The 17764-nt window shown below is 34.0% G+C and overlaps 1 long non-coding RNA gene across 8 annotated transcripts; it reads left to right on the plus strand.

Annotated features, from left to right (window-relative positions):
* The first annotated feature begins 4517 nt into the window (after positions 1–4517).
* On the plus strand, positions 4518–17125 carry LOC145570326 (uncharacterized). 8 transcript variants are annotated; one of them, XR_014096445.1, is made up of 5 exons: positions 4518–4807; positions 4944–5084; positions 13708–13836; positions 13917–14021; positions 16741–17125. It is a non-coding gene; the product is annotated as an uncharacterized LOC145570326 (long non-coding RNA). The 8 variants fall into 8 exon arrangements; XR_014096448.1 differs by having other exon boundaries at positions 13940–14021; XR_014096446.1 differs by having other exon boundaries at positions 13708–13818.
* The last annotated feature ends 639 nt before the right edge of the window (positions 17126–17764 follow it).

Genomic DNA, 17764 nt, shown 5'->3' on the forward strand with positions numbered 1-17764 from the left:
TATTTTATTCCGAATATGATTTTCTTTGATCCTGTGCTATTTTCTTTGATTTTCTATTATTTTCCTTGAAGTTACTAACGTGTTTATTTTGTATTGGAAAGAGATACGAGGCATCCAAGTAAGTAATTTAATTATTCTTTTGATATAGAAATCATGCTTAGATTATTTTGTTGATTCCTAGTATCATGTTAGGATGTTATATTGCTTCTTAGTATCATGTGTAGGGTTAACTAAATTTCTAATATCATGTATTTTATGATGCTTCATATTCTTTCCTTCTAATATCATGTTAGTATCATGGTAGGAATAAAGCTTTGATCTTTAATGTTTAGTGACATGCTAGGGTTTGTTATTAATCTGTTAGTATCATGCCTAGGATCTTGCTAATATTATTATACTTTGAGATTGAGAATATTATTATTATTATTATGATTGTTATTATGTTGCTTGATATTATATACTATTTTTATTGCTTGATCACGCCCTCTCTTGCAGGTTTAAAGGGAATTTGTACTTGTAATCACGCTTAATAAGATAATTAATAATCTTGTTTAGGCTAATATAATTATAATTCAAGTGATCGCCAATAATAGTTTTGTTTGTGCATTAAATTCAACCAACATAGATTAAACAGGTTTAGGGTTAATCTATTGATTGCATGTTAGTCAGAAAGAGCACATGAATACGAGAAGAATAAAGTAGAGGCCTTTTTAGGGAAGGTTCAATCTCTTTTAGGTTGGATTTGTACCTTCATCCCCGAACTTCCAGTCATGGTTCCAGACCTATTGGAGCTAACGATCTTCTGGATCGTTAAGGGGTGTAACCTTCACCCTGTGAACGGTTTACAAGTTCCTAAAACTTGTTGGCGACTCTTTTGCTCTAGCTTCCTTCCCTTTGGACGCCACCATGCTCAAGTGTATGATCACAGTAGGGCTCAAGTGTGGGATGGCTTGAAATATTCCCTACATTGTGGAAAAGCTTAAATTTGATTGCAAACTTATGGCGTGTTTATTGATGTTTGTTTTTACACTCATAAACATACATACATACATACATATATATATATATATATATATATATATATATATATATATATATATATATATATATATATATATATATATATATATATATATATATATATATAATGGAGAGAGTGAATGCCAAAATTAAAATACAAATTTGCCCTTGGCACTCAACACTAAGCACCCACTGCCATCCTGGGAAGCATGGCCATAAATATCATGACTATTACTGAAACCACCACCACCATACCACCACAATCACTTAAATTTCAATGGCCCAAATTCCCGAAACCACCACAATGCCTCCAACATCCAACAATTTCAACACAGATTAAGAACCTACCATAATTGGATCCAACATCTAATTAAAAATAAATTATAATAAAAACATGGCAAAAATCACAGTAACATTTCTGTTAGAGATATGGGATATCGGAAAATATATGTGTGATATTATAGACACCTAATTTTGTCTCCCAAAAAACCAAACCCAGTGATGAATACCTTTCACGTCATTTGATTATCGAACAAAGTGAAAGTGTGAAAAGTCTTGTGATGTGGTTGTTTTAATAAAAATAACTCTTCTTTCTGTTTTCGAAAATGAACTATATTTATGAAAATGTCCAGTCCAATTTAGTTAGGTCCATGATAAGGGTCCAATAATGGTGTAGTTGGATTGGGCTCGAAAAGAGCTTTCCAATGATATATTATAAGCCCAATTCAGATGAATAATGAGGAAGTTATGGCCAAAATATTAAATTGAGCCTGAAATGGTTTTATATGACTCAATGATCTATTGGAGGGCCCATTAATAAATATTCCTAAAATTATTAGGATTGATTTTGATCTTCTAGAATAATCTAGAAGGTTATTTTGAGTTCTAATGGGATTAGGATTAATAATTATATCTTTTATGAAAATAACGAATTCTACTCGTATTTGGATTAAAACTAGTGTTTCAAAGAGATTAAGTCTGATTTTCAAAGATAAGTACGGACGATAATAAATCGAATTTATTTAGATTAAGGATCTCGTACGGTTTTTAGAAAACGCGCGAATCATCGCAAAACGACAATGCTAACGCGTCACAAAAAGTCTGTCGCGCCGCGCTGGACCCTGTCGCGCCGCGACAGAGGCAGTTTTATTCCAGAGAGGATTCAGTCTTTTTCTGATCGTTTCCGAGCTATTTTTCTTATAAATAGGGTCGTATTTCCCCGTTTTAATTCATTCACAATCATCAACAATCATCTAATTCTACTCTCTTCTCTCTCAAGCTAGAAGCTTATTCTTTATCCCTCTTTCTAAACCTTCCCTTTTCAAATTAAATACCGCGTTCACGAGTCTTAGACACACGTAGCCAAGCTCGAAGTTGCCTTCGCCCAAGACTTGAAAGGTTGGTAATTTCTAAGGGTTTGGTCTCAAATCCCTATTTCAATTATTTTAATTTAATTGTTTGATTTAATATTTTCCTTGAAGTTACTAACATGTGTATTATTTTGATAGAAAGAGATACGAGGCAACAAGGTGAGTTGTTTTTAATGCTCTATATCTTTAGAAAGCATGTTTTTATTATATTAATTACTGGTATCATGTTAGGATGTCTTTATGATTCCTAGTATCATGTTAGGATGTTATTTATTGCAATCTAGTATGATGTTTAGGTTGGTTCGTATTTCTTCTATCATGTTAGTATCATGTTAGGGCTAAAGCTTTGATCTTTAATGTTTAGTGACATGCTAGGATTTGTTATTAATCTTGTTAGTATCATGTCTAGGATCTTGCTAATATTATGCTTTATTGAGATTGAATATTATTATGATGATTCAATATTATTATGTTGCTTGATATTATATACTATTGTTATTGCTTGATCACGCCCTCTCTTGCAGGATTAAAGGGAATTTGTACATGTAATCATGCTTAATAAGATAATTAATAATCTTGTTTAGGCTAATATGATTTTAATTCAAGTGATCGCCAATAATAGGTTTGATTGTGCATTAATATTCAACCAACATAGATTAAACATGTTTAGGATCAATATATTGTTTGTATGTTAGTCAGAAAGCGCACATGAATATGAGAAGAATAAAGTAGAGGCCTATTTTTAGGGCAGGTTCAATCTCTTTTAAGTTGGATTTGTACCTTCATCCCCGAATATCCGGTCATGGTTCAGGAGCACTATGGAGTTAGCGATCTCATGGATCGGTAAGGGGTATAACCTTCACCCTGTGAACGGTTACAAGTTCCTAAAACTTGTTGGCGACTCTTTTACTCTAGCTTCATTCCCTTTGGACGCCACCATATTTAAGTTTATGATCACAGTGGGGCTCAAGTGTGGGATGCTTGAAATATTCCCTACAGATATATTTTCGTATTGATCTTATTAGTAGATTAATATATTTAGGTTTATTTATGTTAAGATAATATTTAGTGAATATAGCGTTAGGATATATGGTATATCTTTTAGGAAGATTGTTTCCTATCTTATGAGCGTAGGTTTGTATAAATACTCAACCTATTGATGAATAATGATCAAGCTTTCAAGCCGTTCTCTAAAACTTTACAATTTCAAACCAATTCTAAAATTAAAAGTCACTCAACAAATTAGAAAGAACAAGAACTACAAAGCAAAACCCATCAAATTAGCAACTAGATGAGAAAAACCTGACAAAATTTTGAATTTGGTAGAGGAAATACAATCAAAGAAAAATGATGAACTATGCTTGGTGGTTGAATTTAGGTATTAAGGTTTTGGATCTGCAACCTCTGGTCAATTCCAACTTCCCAAGTACTCTATTTTGCTGATTTACTCTTGCTACAGCATAAGGAAAGAAGCTTAGGTTGGTTATACATGTGTATTTGGTTGTCAGAGCTGTGGGAAAGGATGAGTTCAAGGTTTATGACAATAGAGGGTATGGGGTAGGAGATGCTGATGTGGTACTGGTACGACAGGTTTGGCAGGGTAGAATGGAGAAGATGAAGACTGAGAGGAGAGACGTTGGAAGTAAAGATGGGAGCAGAGTAGGGGTGTCTATTCGGTTTTCAGTTTGGATTTAGTCAAATCCAATCCGATCCGAAATAAAATTCGGTTTTTAATTTTCAAATCCAATCCTATCCAAATTTTTCATTAATTCGATCCGATCCAATCCAAATTACAATTCGGTTATTTGGATCCGATTCGAAAATCCGAATTATTATACATTGCAAATGTTTAGAGTCTAAAGTGATTAAAAAAATAAAAAAGCAATTGTAAATTTGTACATTATCTAAAACCCTTTAACAATTGGTACTATTCTTATGAACAGTACCACGCTCTGCACTGTGCTTATGAACAGTAAGCTGAAACACTATTGAAAATGAACAGTACCCGCACATGAACAGGGGAATTCCCTTTTTACCATTGGACCTATGTTCTGCTTTGTTTTAAGTGGGCTCTCCTGTTATTGTGGCCTTTTTCTTTTCGTCGGGCTTTTTTGCCTTTCCTTTTATTTCTCTCTCTTCAGTATACCTTTCTCTCTCCTCAGTATACTTTCTGTAATCATACTCTATCCCTCTCTTCCATCGTATGCTGATTTTCACTCCTCCATTAAAACAACTTCTTGGAGGTAGATGATTATCCTTTTTTATGATATCTCCTCTCCTTTGATTCACTTTCTCTCTACATCAAATCAAATTGTACCTGAAATTAAGCATCAATTTGACCTAGGGTTTTGAATTATAATGATGAAGTTTTAGATGATGAATCAATCTCTTTATAAATTTTTTCTATCCTAATTCAGGTATTTTCTCTCTCCTTATTAAATTTGGGTTTTTTTTGGATTTTGTTGTTCGTGATGATATCGCCATTAAATTTTCTCACTCTTTGGTTTTTTTGTTGCTGATGATTTCGCCCTTAAATCGCCTGATGAAATAAAGTTGCAATTGAAGCGATTATTGATATTATAGTTTCAAAATTTGTAGTCTTTCGGACTATATTGCATAAACAACAGGCCGGAGGAAGAGGGATTTGGTTTTGAGGTACTCTGAAAAACACTTTAATGGTGCTTATGAATTCAGGTATGAATAATTGAATATTTGTTTTTGAATTTAAATTAATTTGCTGATTTTTTCTATAATTGGTTTAGGCAAAATTTCGTTGTTTGTTATTAGTCGATTAAGCTTCATGTTGTTTTGAGTTCCGAGATTTTAAAAATGAAAACTTGGATTTCTTGGGTCTACTGTTTTGAGCTCTGAGGTTCTGTATTAAGTCCCTTTTTTTTTTTTTTTTTTTTTTTTTTTGTGTGGACAGATAAGTCCTTTTTTACATCTCAATGGATTTTTAAAGAAAGAGATTAGGAGCATGTGATATCCTCTTATACAAAAATATTTATGATCATTTTAATCTATGGAAATTACCGAGCTTACGAGCTATTTCCTATGGTTTTATGTTTTGCAATCAAATTTCAACCACAAAGAAGCAATTAGTGGGGGCAAAGTTGGACTAATTAGAGACTCAATTATAGGAATATCAGGAAGTGAACTAATGTAGTAATTGCTATTTTAAGTTTGTACTCCTTTTTTTATTAATTTTTTTAAGTGTGTTGTTGTAGTTTATTGATTTTTTGAATTTCCCCTGTATTCAATTTAATTATTTGAGCACTTTCTTATTTTCAGTATGTTTTGCATTGATTTCCAAAGGCCGTACACTATTAGGGAGCAAGTTTGCTTTCTTTATAAAACAATAAGCCAAGCAAGCAATCTTATATGGCTGGTGTTGATTTTTATTAGCTTAGGTTACGTGATTATTACAGCACCTTTGATGATTTGCAATTGCAACTCCACACAACTTTAGCAATGTTTCTAATTGGTTCTCTCATGGCACCATCTCATCATCAAAAGTTGGTATTAGGGTGCCAGTTATTATAATTTATGGTAGGATTTACTCAATCAAGTTGATAATAGATATCATATAATCTTTTGTCAGAGCTTACTTATCTTTATAAAATAATCTTTTGTCAGAGATTGTCTTCCTAAATTTGTTAGCTTCTATAAAACCCCATTTTCAATATTTCTTATCTAAGACTCGTTTTTTGCTCTATGTTTTCTATGTTGATTGTGGGTGTGAGGCCAGCAAGTATGAGTCCATAACAGTTCCTTGCTATGAGAATTGCTACCAACTCATGTTTGTTTAGAATTTGCAGAATTGAAATAGTTGTCACCAATCTTGGAAATCAACTCTTTAAAAGTATGATTTCATGCTAAAATTATTTGAAATAATAGAGATAATCTTACCCCATCACCCTTTCCAATCCAATCCAATAACTGTGGCTAATTCTATTCATCTATTGAGTGTGTAGAGGAAGAAGGCCTCCCAAAAGAGAAAGAAGTGTCCAACTTGACCATCCATTTTTGACAAGTAGCACAACTTGCTTTCCTATTGCCTTTCATCATTTAGATGTTGTCTTTTTATGATTTTGTTTTCCCTGGTTTTTATCATAAGTTGAATTGCAATTTATTTTTTTTTTTTTTAAGGAATGAATGTGCCTTTTTAAGTTACAGTGAGTTGAGCCATGTGCCTATTGCTCTATTATTTGGTACACCAACTATAGGACAATCCTTTGTTGATTGATTTTATAATTCCTCCAATATCTCATTTATTTTGTGGGTTTAGGGGATTAGTATTATAAAACCATTAATTCTCTCTCTTTTCCTTATCCTTCTTTTTGTAGGATAATTCTCAACGTGAGTCAAATGAATAAGAACATGTTGGGGAATTTGTGTTTACAAGGGTCACAAAGAAAGCAAACAAAATCAATGGAAAAATTTTCGAGGCGTGAACGAGATCGCTTTTCCAAAAGTATAATTTCGACCCTATACCACAACCGGGTATCACGAAAATTTACTCAGGAGATACAACGAAAAACAATTGCAATCACAAGTAGGATGATTACAATACAATGTAGATAAGCTTTTGTGATTTGTGATGATGAACAATAACTTGCAAAAGGTTTCAAGAGAATGAGAATAAAAACTGATTTCTTGAAGTTCTATCATCAATATGAAACTCTCATATTTATATCAAGAGCAATGAACCAAGGATAACTGAAGAATAACTGTCAATATTGTCTCCCGCGCCCTACCGGGCGAGAGAAATCAAGAACCCATAAAAATTTGGGTGCTCTCACGCCCTACCGGGCGACGATGGTCCTATTGGGCGGTAACAACGCTTAATTTTCCATTGCTCTCGCGCCCTACCCGGCGGAGACCCGCCCTGCCGGGCGCGCCACCGGGTGGGGTATAGGGCGGAGGAACATTTCTCTAAACCAAGATACAAATTGCTCTTTTACTTGTTCAATTGAATTTCAACACCTTAACCTAAGAAATTCAATCAAACACATGAATATCTGTCAACAATACTCTAAATAATTCAAAAATCCTCCCCCATTTAGAGTATTAAACTTGACTCATTGCAAAACATCATCATCACAAAAACAATCTCATGCATAAATGAAAGTGTACAAAGACTTGAACTCCCACTTAGTGCAACATACAATTCAAGAATCCGTATCCATTCGGTATCGTAAAACGTTTGAACCAAAAGCTACACATATTGGATACTTGAAGATATTACACACACAAGATTAATTACTTAAATACATATTTACTTGACACTTAAGCCATGTGTCCATATCTATTCATAAGTACATCAAAGCTATGCCCCTAATAGCTTCTTGAAGCGGCTAAACGTCGTACTTATATAGGTAGACTTCCAACATGCTCCTATGACCAAAGCACTTTATAAGGAATTCTATTAAGTTTAAAACAATCTCTTTTCATCACAGTAAATCGGAATTTTACCTTGGATGAATAAACAAGTTCCCAATCATCAAATAAGAGAATTTATCTCATTGAACTTAAGACTCAACGTCTTATTGGGCGTTAAGTTGAGATTCTCCTAATTGTGATTATTTAGGGCTCCAATCCTAAACCGATTGCCATCCTATTGTTAACATCTCTAGCCAATGCCTTTGTAAAACAATCGGCGAGATTAAGATCCGTTCGAACATAATCAATAGTGAACGCACCATCCTTAATAAGCCCTTGGATGTAACTATGCCGTACTCCAATGTGCCTTGACTTACCATTATAAACCTGACTATAAGCCCTTGCCAAGGTAGCATTGTTATCACAATGTATCACTATTGGTGATATCGATTTTGGAAACAAAGGAATCTCAAACATGAGATCTTTCAACCATTCGGCTTCTTTACCAGCCGAATGCAAAGCAATGAACTCCGATGTCATTGTGGAGTTCGCAATGTAAGTTTGCTTTTTAGAAGCCCATGAAATGGTACCTCCCCCATATCGGAAAACCCATCTACTTGTGGAGGAATGATCTTTGTTAGAGATCCAACTTGCATCCGAATACCCTTCTACAACCGAAGGATATCTTTTATAAGACAAACCAAACTCCTTGGTTTTCTTCAAGTACTTCAATAAGCGTCGAACCGCTTGCCAATGTAGCGTACTAGGTTTGCTAGTGTACCTGCTCAGTTGACCAACTACATAAGCAATATTCAGTCTAGTACTTGTCATGGCATACATCAAACAACCTATTACTTTAGCATATTCAAGTTGTGAGAGTTAATTACCTTCATTAGGTATCAACTTTATGCTAGGATCCATAGGTGTTGAATAAAGAGAAGTAGTGTCTTCACTCACATTGAATTTCATTGAGAACTTTCTCAATGTAATGAGATTGTGACAAGATCAACTTTCCTTTTTCTCTCTTTATCCTTATGCCCAAGATGACATCCGCTTCACCCATATCTTTCGTGGAAAACTTTAAACTAAGGAAAGACTTTGTCATTTCAACTTGTGACAAATCCGTTCCAAAGATCAACATGTCATCTACATATAGACAAATTATGACACCTTAACCGTTGTCATCAAATTTGCTATAAATACACTTGTTTGAATTGTTCAGCTTAAAACCATTAGACAACACAACCTCATCAAATTTTTGATGCCATTGCTTAGGTGCTTGTTTTAGCCCATACAAAGATTTAGTCAACTTGCAAACTTTTCCTTCTTGATCTTCCACTACAAACCCTTTCGGTTGTCGCATGTAAAGTTCTTCCTCTAGATCTCCATTCAAGAATGTTGTCTTGACATCCATTTAATGGATCACAAGATTGTGGATAGCCGCAAGTGCTATCAACAACCTTATAGTTGAGATTCTAGCAACAGGTGCATATGTATCGAAATAATCGATACCAGGCTTTTGTGTAAAACCTTGTGCCACTAACCGAGCTTTGAACTTTTCAACCGTTCCATCAATCCTCAATATCCTTTTGAATATCCATTTGCACCCAATTGGTTTACATTTTAGTGGTAAATTAGCTAAAACCCAAGTATTGTTTCCCATGATAGATTTCATCTCATCATTAATAGCATCCTTCCAAAATAGAGCATCACGAGACCTCATAGCCTCATCATAGGTCAAAGGATCATCTTCCACATTAAAAATGTATGGAAATTGTGTCGAAACATATTCCCTTGATCCTTCAACTAAGTACACATGAAAGTCCGGGCCAAATGATTTTTCTTTCCTTGGCCTCTTACTTATCCTAGGTTGTGATGATGATGTAGATGCCTCCTCTAAATGAGTTTGGTCATCCACCTCTTGATCAATGTCAACTTGATCAAAACTTTGAGCATTGGTATTCGGAGTTATGTCCTTTGGTCTAGGAATTGAAGAAAATCGATTTTCATCAAACAATGCATCCCTTGACTCAATAGTGGTGTGAACCGACCAAAAGTCATTTTTCTCTATTACATAGAACCTATAGGATTTGCTATGATCCGCATATCCTATAAAAATGCATTCAACTCCTCTTTCACCTAACTTTTTACGTTTAGGTTGTGGTACTTTTACAATTGCCCTACAACCCCAAACTTTGAGATGACTCAAGTTTGGTTTTCTTTTATACCATAGCTCTTATGGGGTTACATCTTTCCCTTTCATGGGAACACGATTTAACACGTAACAAGCCATTATAACGGCTTCACCCCAAAATCCATCACTTAAACCTGAATATGACAACATAGAATTTACCATTTCTTCTAATGTCCTATTCTTCCTTTCCGCTACACCATTTTGTTGTGGTGTATATGCCACGGTTGTTTCATGTACTAAACCTAAAGATTGGAAATAACTTGGGTCAAAGTATTCACCTCCTTTATCAATTTTTAGCTTTTTAATCTTTCCATTGGTTTGCAATTCTACTTCACTTTTGTAGATTTTAAGTTTGTCAAGAGCTTCATCGTTAGAGAATAACAAATAAATGTAACAAAACCTTGAATAATCATCAATAAACGTTACCAAATATTTCTTATTCCCTAAAGAAGGTGTGTTGTGAAAATCACACATGTCACTATGCACTAAACCAAGCAATGAAGTATTTTTCTCGACAACTTTAGGAAATGGTTTCCTTGTGATTTTGGTTAACATGCATGTCTTACACTTCTCTATTCTTTGATCAAACATGGGTATCAAATCATGCTTAGACATAAAATATAACTTTTTATAATTAACATGACCAAGTCGCAAATGCCATAGAGAAGAATTGTCATTAACAACATACACAACATCATTCAAAGTATTAGAAATACTTAATTTAAACATACCATTACACAAATAACCAAGTCATACAAATTGACCTCCTTTAGACAAAATAAATTTATCTGACTCAAACACCATTCTAAAACCTAATCGATTCAAGATCGCACCGGATACAAGATTCCTCCTAAGTTCGGGAGCAAACAATACATTTCTTAAAATAAGAGACTTTCCTGAACTAAAGACTAGCTCCACTTGTCTTTTGCCAAACACCTTAGCCGTAGAGTCATTGCCCATATAGAGAATTTCTCCATCATCAACCTCCAAGAAGGTCTTGAACAATGATCTATCCTTGCAAACATGTCTCGATGCGCCCGAATCGATATACCACGAACAATCAGCATGTACACAATTGATTTCAGAAATCATACACACATAATTCATAAATGAATTAAATGAAATTTATGCACAAGATTTACCTTATTTGTCTTGGGATTGGCTAGCATTGCCATTCACATCTTGAGCCTTCTTCTTGTTCAATTTTTTCCTCCAGATTGTACAATCTTTCTTAAAATGTTCGGGTTTTCCACAAACCCAACAAGCACGTGACTTTGAACTATCACCGCTAAACTTACGCTTCTTGCCCTTATTTTTGTTTGAGTCATTACCCCTTTTCCTCTCACTTGGCTTGGCATTCTCCACTACATTTACCGTAGTAAAACTAGGATTTGCATCCTTATTTCCCTCTTGCACCCGGATTTCTTCCTCAATCCGGATGTGAGAAGCCAAACCCTCAAGATTCACATCATCCTTTCTATGCTTTAAACCACTTTTAAAGTCTTTCCAAGAAAAAGGCAATTTGTCTATTATAGATGACACTACAAAGGTCTCATCAAGAATTATGTCATGTTGCCTAAGACTTCCTAATATTCTTTGAACTTCATGAAACTGTTCCATAATTGGCCTACTTTCAACAAACTTGTAATTGTTAAATTTACTAACAAGAAATTTCTTGCTAGAAGCATCTTCATCCATTTAGCCTCTAATTCATCCCATAGAGACTTAGTAGAATCATTAAACTGATAAACATCAAAGACTTCATTAGACATACCATTGAGAATATGGGCACAACAAATGTAATTGTCATTCTCCCACTTATTGCGTTTCCTTGTTTCATCCAAAGATTCATCCTCCTTCTCCTCAAGCTTTGGAGTAGCAAAACATAAGTCACTCCAATTGTAGTCAAGAAGAAATGCATCTTCTTCTGCCATTTTTGAAAATCAACTCCCTCGAATTTGTCCAACTTCTGAAAATTGGTCATCAACTCCTTCACATTTGCCATCTTTGTTGAGATTATACTTTTGGATTGTTTGGGAATTTGTGTTTACAAGGGTCACAAAGAAAGCAAACAAAATTAATGGAAAAATCTTCGAGGCGTGAACGAGATCGCTTTTCCAAAAGTATAATTCCGACCCTATACCACAACCGGGTATCACGAAAATTTACTCAGGAGATACAACTAAGAACAATTGCAATCACAAGTAGGATGATTACAATACAATGTAGATAAGCTTTTGTGATTTGTGATGATGAACAATAACTTGCAAAAGGTTTCAAGAGAATGAGAATAAAAACTGATTTCTTGAAGTTCTATCATCAATATGAAACTCTCATATTTATATCAAGAGCAATGAACCAAGGATAACTGAAGAATAACTGTCAATATTGTCTCCCGCGCCCTACCAGGCGAGAGAAATCAAGCAACCCAGAAAAATTTAGGTGCTCTCGCGCCCTACCGGGCGACGATGGCCCTACCCGGCAGTGACAACGCTTAATTTTCCTTTGCTCTCGCGCCCTACCGGGCGCGCCACCAGGCGGGCTACAAGGCGGAGGAACATTTCTCTAAACCAAGATACAAATTGCTTTTTTACTTGTTCAATTGAATTTCAACACCTTAACCTTAGAAATTCAATCAAACACATAAATATTTGTCACCAATACTCTAAATAATTTAACAGAACATATGTTTTGTTAAGGTATGGGTTCTATCTTATACAATTTATCATGTAGTAGTTGTTACCTAATCAAAAGATTATGTTAATGCTAGATCTGTCCAAAATGATTTTGTTTATGTAGTATGTATGATTGATCTACTATAATGGCAGATTTAGAAAACGTATTCAATTACATTCAGTGAATACGTGTAATTATGGAAATGCAATGGTAAAGATGTTAGTTGCAAGTCTCGTAGCAAATAATGAAGTTACTAAAGTTAAGAGAATGTAGAAATGAGTAGTTCTATCTTGTCCTCTTCCTTTATTGTCATGAACCCATAGAAATAATTTGAATATGGAGGGAGTATTATATTGAGTCTTTTTCGACCTTTAAAGGTTTGTTTAGCTTTTTTACCCATTGTAATTTCAAACTGCTTTCTTAATCATTAAAAGCGTAGATATTTACACTTCTTTGTTATTAATAGTTAGCTACAAAGTATATTCTCAAGTTGCTTTATATTCTTTCAAACATTGGTTGTTTTTATCTTTCTACCAGCCGAGGTAGCATATATAATCCGGGGTTTTTAGACACTGTAATTAGTAATTAGTTTTTTATGATTGTTTTTTATGCTAGAACCGGGTGTCTGTTATTTATGTTATAGTTTTGGGTGTTATTGGTGATCTCATTCGATTTTTTTGTTCCTTTTATGCCTGATGTTTACCACAATGAACCCAAACTATAAACTACAACCTCCCTCTTTCCTTAGTTTCCATTTTTAAGCACCTTTAAAAACCAAACAAGATATAAGTTATCAAAACAATTTCATCCTCTTAATTTCTGTGATAGTTACTATGCAGCAATTCTGTATATATATTTTTTTTATATATTTATATTCTTCATGTTTCCTAACATTTTACTTTGGAAAAACTAAGCAGACTGCGTCTTTTGTTTAATCCGGTGTCCCTCTCTTACCCATAAATTCATTTTGGAAAATAGTTTTGATAGATTTTGCTTTTGTGAAACTATATTTATGCAACTACACGGTTTTTATTACTGCTGGAAACAATGGAATTTCTGTACCAGGAAAGATACCAACAGAAGAAAGAAGAAGAAGCTGCCTGCTTGAAAAAGATGATGAATTTATAAAAATTCAGAAAGTTGATGCTTTACTGGTGCTTAAGGAGAAAAAAAAAGGTTGATAACATCATCAAGGTTGATAATTGGATTCCTTTCTTAAATCTTTTGTGCTTGTCTATGTGTCTCTATTTTTATGAAGGTGGTTTTAACTCCAGTTTATGAATGCAATAAACCTAAGAGGTGATAAAGAAGAACAAGGAAGAGAGAGTTGTTGATCCGAATATGCCAAAAAGGCCTCCATCTTCTTTCTCTCTATTCAGGTGACAGTCGTGACACATAATTTCAGTCTCAAAAGAATTGATGGGAGTTGTGCAAAGTATTATGTGATTTTAAGCTTAAGTGACTATGCATATGGCTTTCCATGCTTAATAGTTAAAACTCCCCTATAGTGAAACTTACATTCTCAAAAAATTAATGGATCAAGACTGATCTTTCATGTTTATTTGGTGATGTTGTTACGTAGCTATCTTCCACCCCCCCCCCCCCCCCCCCCCCCCCGCTCCCTCTTCTAATAATTAATTTTGACCTCAATTGCTTGATTATGCATTTAGTTACTATTGTAGGAAGTTTTAGCTTGTTACATGAAGTTGTTTATATTTGGTATACAATGGAATATACTATATAGTGACCATCTTGACACAATTAAGTTCATCTCTAAATATTTCTGGTCTGAAATCTTCAAAAAAAAAAAATAGATAGAACATGTTTATTATGATGGCTTTTGCTAATAAACAGATAGAATAGCTTCAAGGAAAACGAAGGTGGGATAAACCAAGGGAAGGATAGAAAAGTGAAATGAAATAGGGAGAGGGGGAAATATAATAGAGAGTGTACACAACATCGATGGAGGGAAGAAGAGATTGGAAAAAATTTAAGACAAATGATAAAAGAATAAAGGGGCACTAACATGAATTGACTTTATATCATTAGAAAAATCTTAAAAACCAAGAGACATGGCGATAATTTTTTTTTTTATAAAAATATTACGTTTTAAAAGCAAAATAGCAGTATAAGTAATGAACCTTTCTAAGAAAACATTATTAGAGAATGTAGAAATAAAGACCACTTAAGAAAATGTTATTAAAAGGGTAATAAATGGTGGGGGGCAATTAGCTTAGGAAAAAGGCTTACTAAATCACTTAAATCTATATAAGAATAGTGGATGTGAGGGAGGAAGAATGAACAAGAAGGTGGGAGAAAGTAAGGGAGGGATAGAAAGGGAACTGAGATAGGGAGAGAGAGAGATATAAGAGAGTGGGTACACAACAACGACGAGGGAAGAAGAGATAGGATGAACTTTAAGACATTTAGTAAAAGTATGCAGATTTCTAATTTCTGGTGTTGAAATTTGCAGCAAAGTTTTTGGTGTTTGCCATAGTTTATTCAGTTTTCTAGTGGTTGGTATCTGGTTTTGGTTCTATGTATTATATTGCTATTTCATATAGTGAAAAGGTCCTGTTTTTTGTGAATTGAAACCAAATGGGTCCAACCATCCAATTCTGCAACCTGTGCACAATAATGCTACAAAGTATAATTTATGGAACTCCAACACATCTCAGTTTCCTAGATTTAACTAGGGGTGATGGGTTTATTTGTGAACTTCTGATGGACTCATATCAGCCTCCTTATTGCTGGGGGATAATGGGTTTGTTCATATTGGTGTTCCTCAACCCATGTAACCGGGTTCTCAATATGTCAAAATTAGTGCAGGTGATCACCATTTGTGTGGTTTGAGGACACCCTTGACAGGATATCTTAGGAACACTTCTTTGGTTGATTATTAGGGTTATAACATGACTAAGAATTATGTTTTTGATGGGCAAATAAGTTCATTTATTCTGGTTTTGAATTCAATTTCTTGCTTCAAATGTTATCATTGAATTCAATATTTTTAAGCTTCATAACTTCATAAGGAGCTATACCATTTTTTTTGTTATAAATTGCTGATGTGCATAATCTAATGGATAGATCAGGAAGAGTGCTTCTTAGCTCACTAATAGATGAATGTTTATTTCTTTGTACGCATTGGATAAAATAAATCTCAATACAGAGATTCTTTGCGAGCTGTTAGAAGATATATTCCAAGGCTAGCGGGAACTTAAGCTGCTGAGGGCGCAGGCTCGAAACAAAGAGGAATATGCTTCTAAGCTAGCTAAAAATCCTATAAAATGTATAACTTTGATCCCCATGATATTTCTTCTGCTCCCTTACAAAGCTTGGAGTCACCCCTTTCAGACAAACTTAGAGAGAATTGATGGATCAATATGATAAAATTGTGGAGGATGATGATCCATTTACAATTTAAAGTGTAAACTGAGATTCAGAAGATTTATCTGACATTTTTGTGACAGATTCAAATGGTGCTGATTATGTAGAGCAACCTCTATACTTGCATGAGTTTGATAAATTACCTGCAAAAATTACTGACATAGAAACATTTACGGAAGATCTCTGTTAGATGTTAAAAGACAAAAAAGATTAAGCTCTCAAGTGTGAGTGTTGACCTAGACCTAGCTGATTTTAATGAGGTTGATCAGGTCTTTTGCGAGCCGTTGAACTTTTGAAAAAGTAGAGACGATGAAGGTAAGACAGTCAGACATAACATGGCTGTTGTGGAAAATCACTTTACCGTTGTATTGACATATGTCATCATTTTGATCTACATTTAGGGATATAGATTATGCATGATGTGTGTAGTAATAAAACATCTTTGCAGGTAATGACAAGAAGGCGGTGAAACATCTTAAAAAATGATTCTTTATGCAGAATATAGATGCAGAAATGTTTAGCTCGGCATTTCTACATATGCTAACATGCATCAATTTTTGTTATGCTTCCTTGACTTTTTATAGTTAAAAATATCTAGCTTATTTTGTACTATTTTCTCAGTTCACATTGCATTGCTTCTGAAACATTTTTTTTTTTCTTCATAATTTAGGTTTTGTGATACCGAGTACTTACTGGTTGATATGGTTTTAGGTTCCAGCCAAGGACGATGAAAAAAATGTCAAAGCATTGTACATATGGGAAAAGCAAGAACAGCTAAAGAAGACCTGACTAATGCTCATAAATATGGTCCTGATGACAGGGTTCTTTCTTAACTTGAAAATATTGTAGTTGGAAGCATAAGGAGATTGACAAAGCAATGCTGGGACAATCTGTTTTAAAAACTTCAAGGCTGCTTGATGTGTTAAGTTTATTAGAAGCTTACTTGTACCTTTTTTTTCAATGTGTAACTAGCGGCTTGCTTTTTTAATACTGCATACTGTGATGTTTATTAAATTTACATGTAATGTGTTCTTTATCTTTTGTTTCATTTTTCTTTACATTCCGTAAAATTTATTGTCAAAGTGTCTTTTCTTAATTTCCTTAGTATTATTTCAGGCTGTTATGACTTGCTGTTGTCGAAGATTATACTTAAGTTCAGGTACTCAACGATTCATTGTTATAGTTACAAACTTACAATATTGCTTGGTCAACTGTTTTGAAAATCTCAAGTAATGTCATACGAAGGTTATACGATAACTACTTTGATGTTTCTTAGGTGGTATGAATTCCTTTGATACACTTCAGAAATTAAATACGAGATTTGAAATATGGATGAAAGACATCTAAAATTCATTAACATTGGGCTTTATCTAATTTGTAGACAGCAAACAAATGACTTTGAAGAGAAAGAGGGAATAGTAGCAATTGTTCACAAAGAAACCTTGTGTGCGTGCATGCATGATATGAGTATTATTTCCTAATTTTTACTGGAAGAAGCATTTCTAAGCAATTTTGTACTAGAATTGAAATTAATATCCGTACTAGAATTGAATTATATAAACTGTAGATCCCTAAGTTACAATTATTATAAACTCCCTTTAATCCAAACAATTTTTTACTTTAATTTTTTTTCCATAGGGTGTATACTACAGTTCTTAATAGATGCATAGTCATGTTAATCTTGAACTGTAATATTTTCTTATGGTAACACTATTACTTGCTTTAATACAGTCTC

The sequence above is a fragment of the Chenopodium album genome, chromosome 12 (genome assembly GCF_948465745.1).
Source record: "Chenopodium album chromosome 12, dcCheAlbu1.1, whole genome shotgun sequence".
NCBI lineage: Eukaryota > Viridiplantae > Streptophyta > Magnoliopsida > Caryophyllales > Amaranthaceae > Chenopodium > Chenopodium album.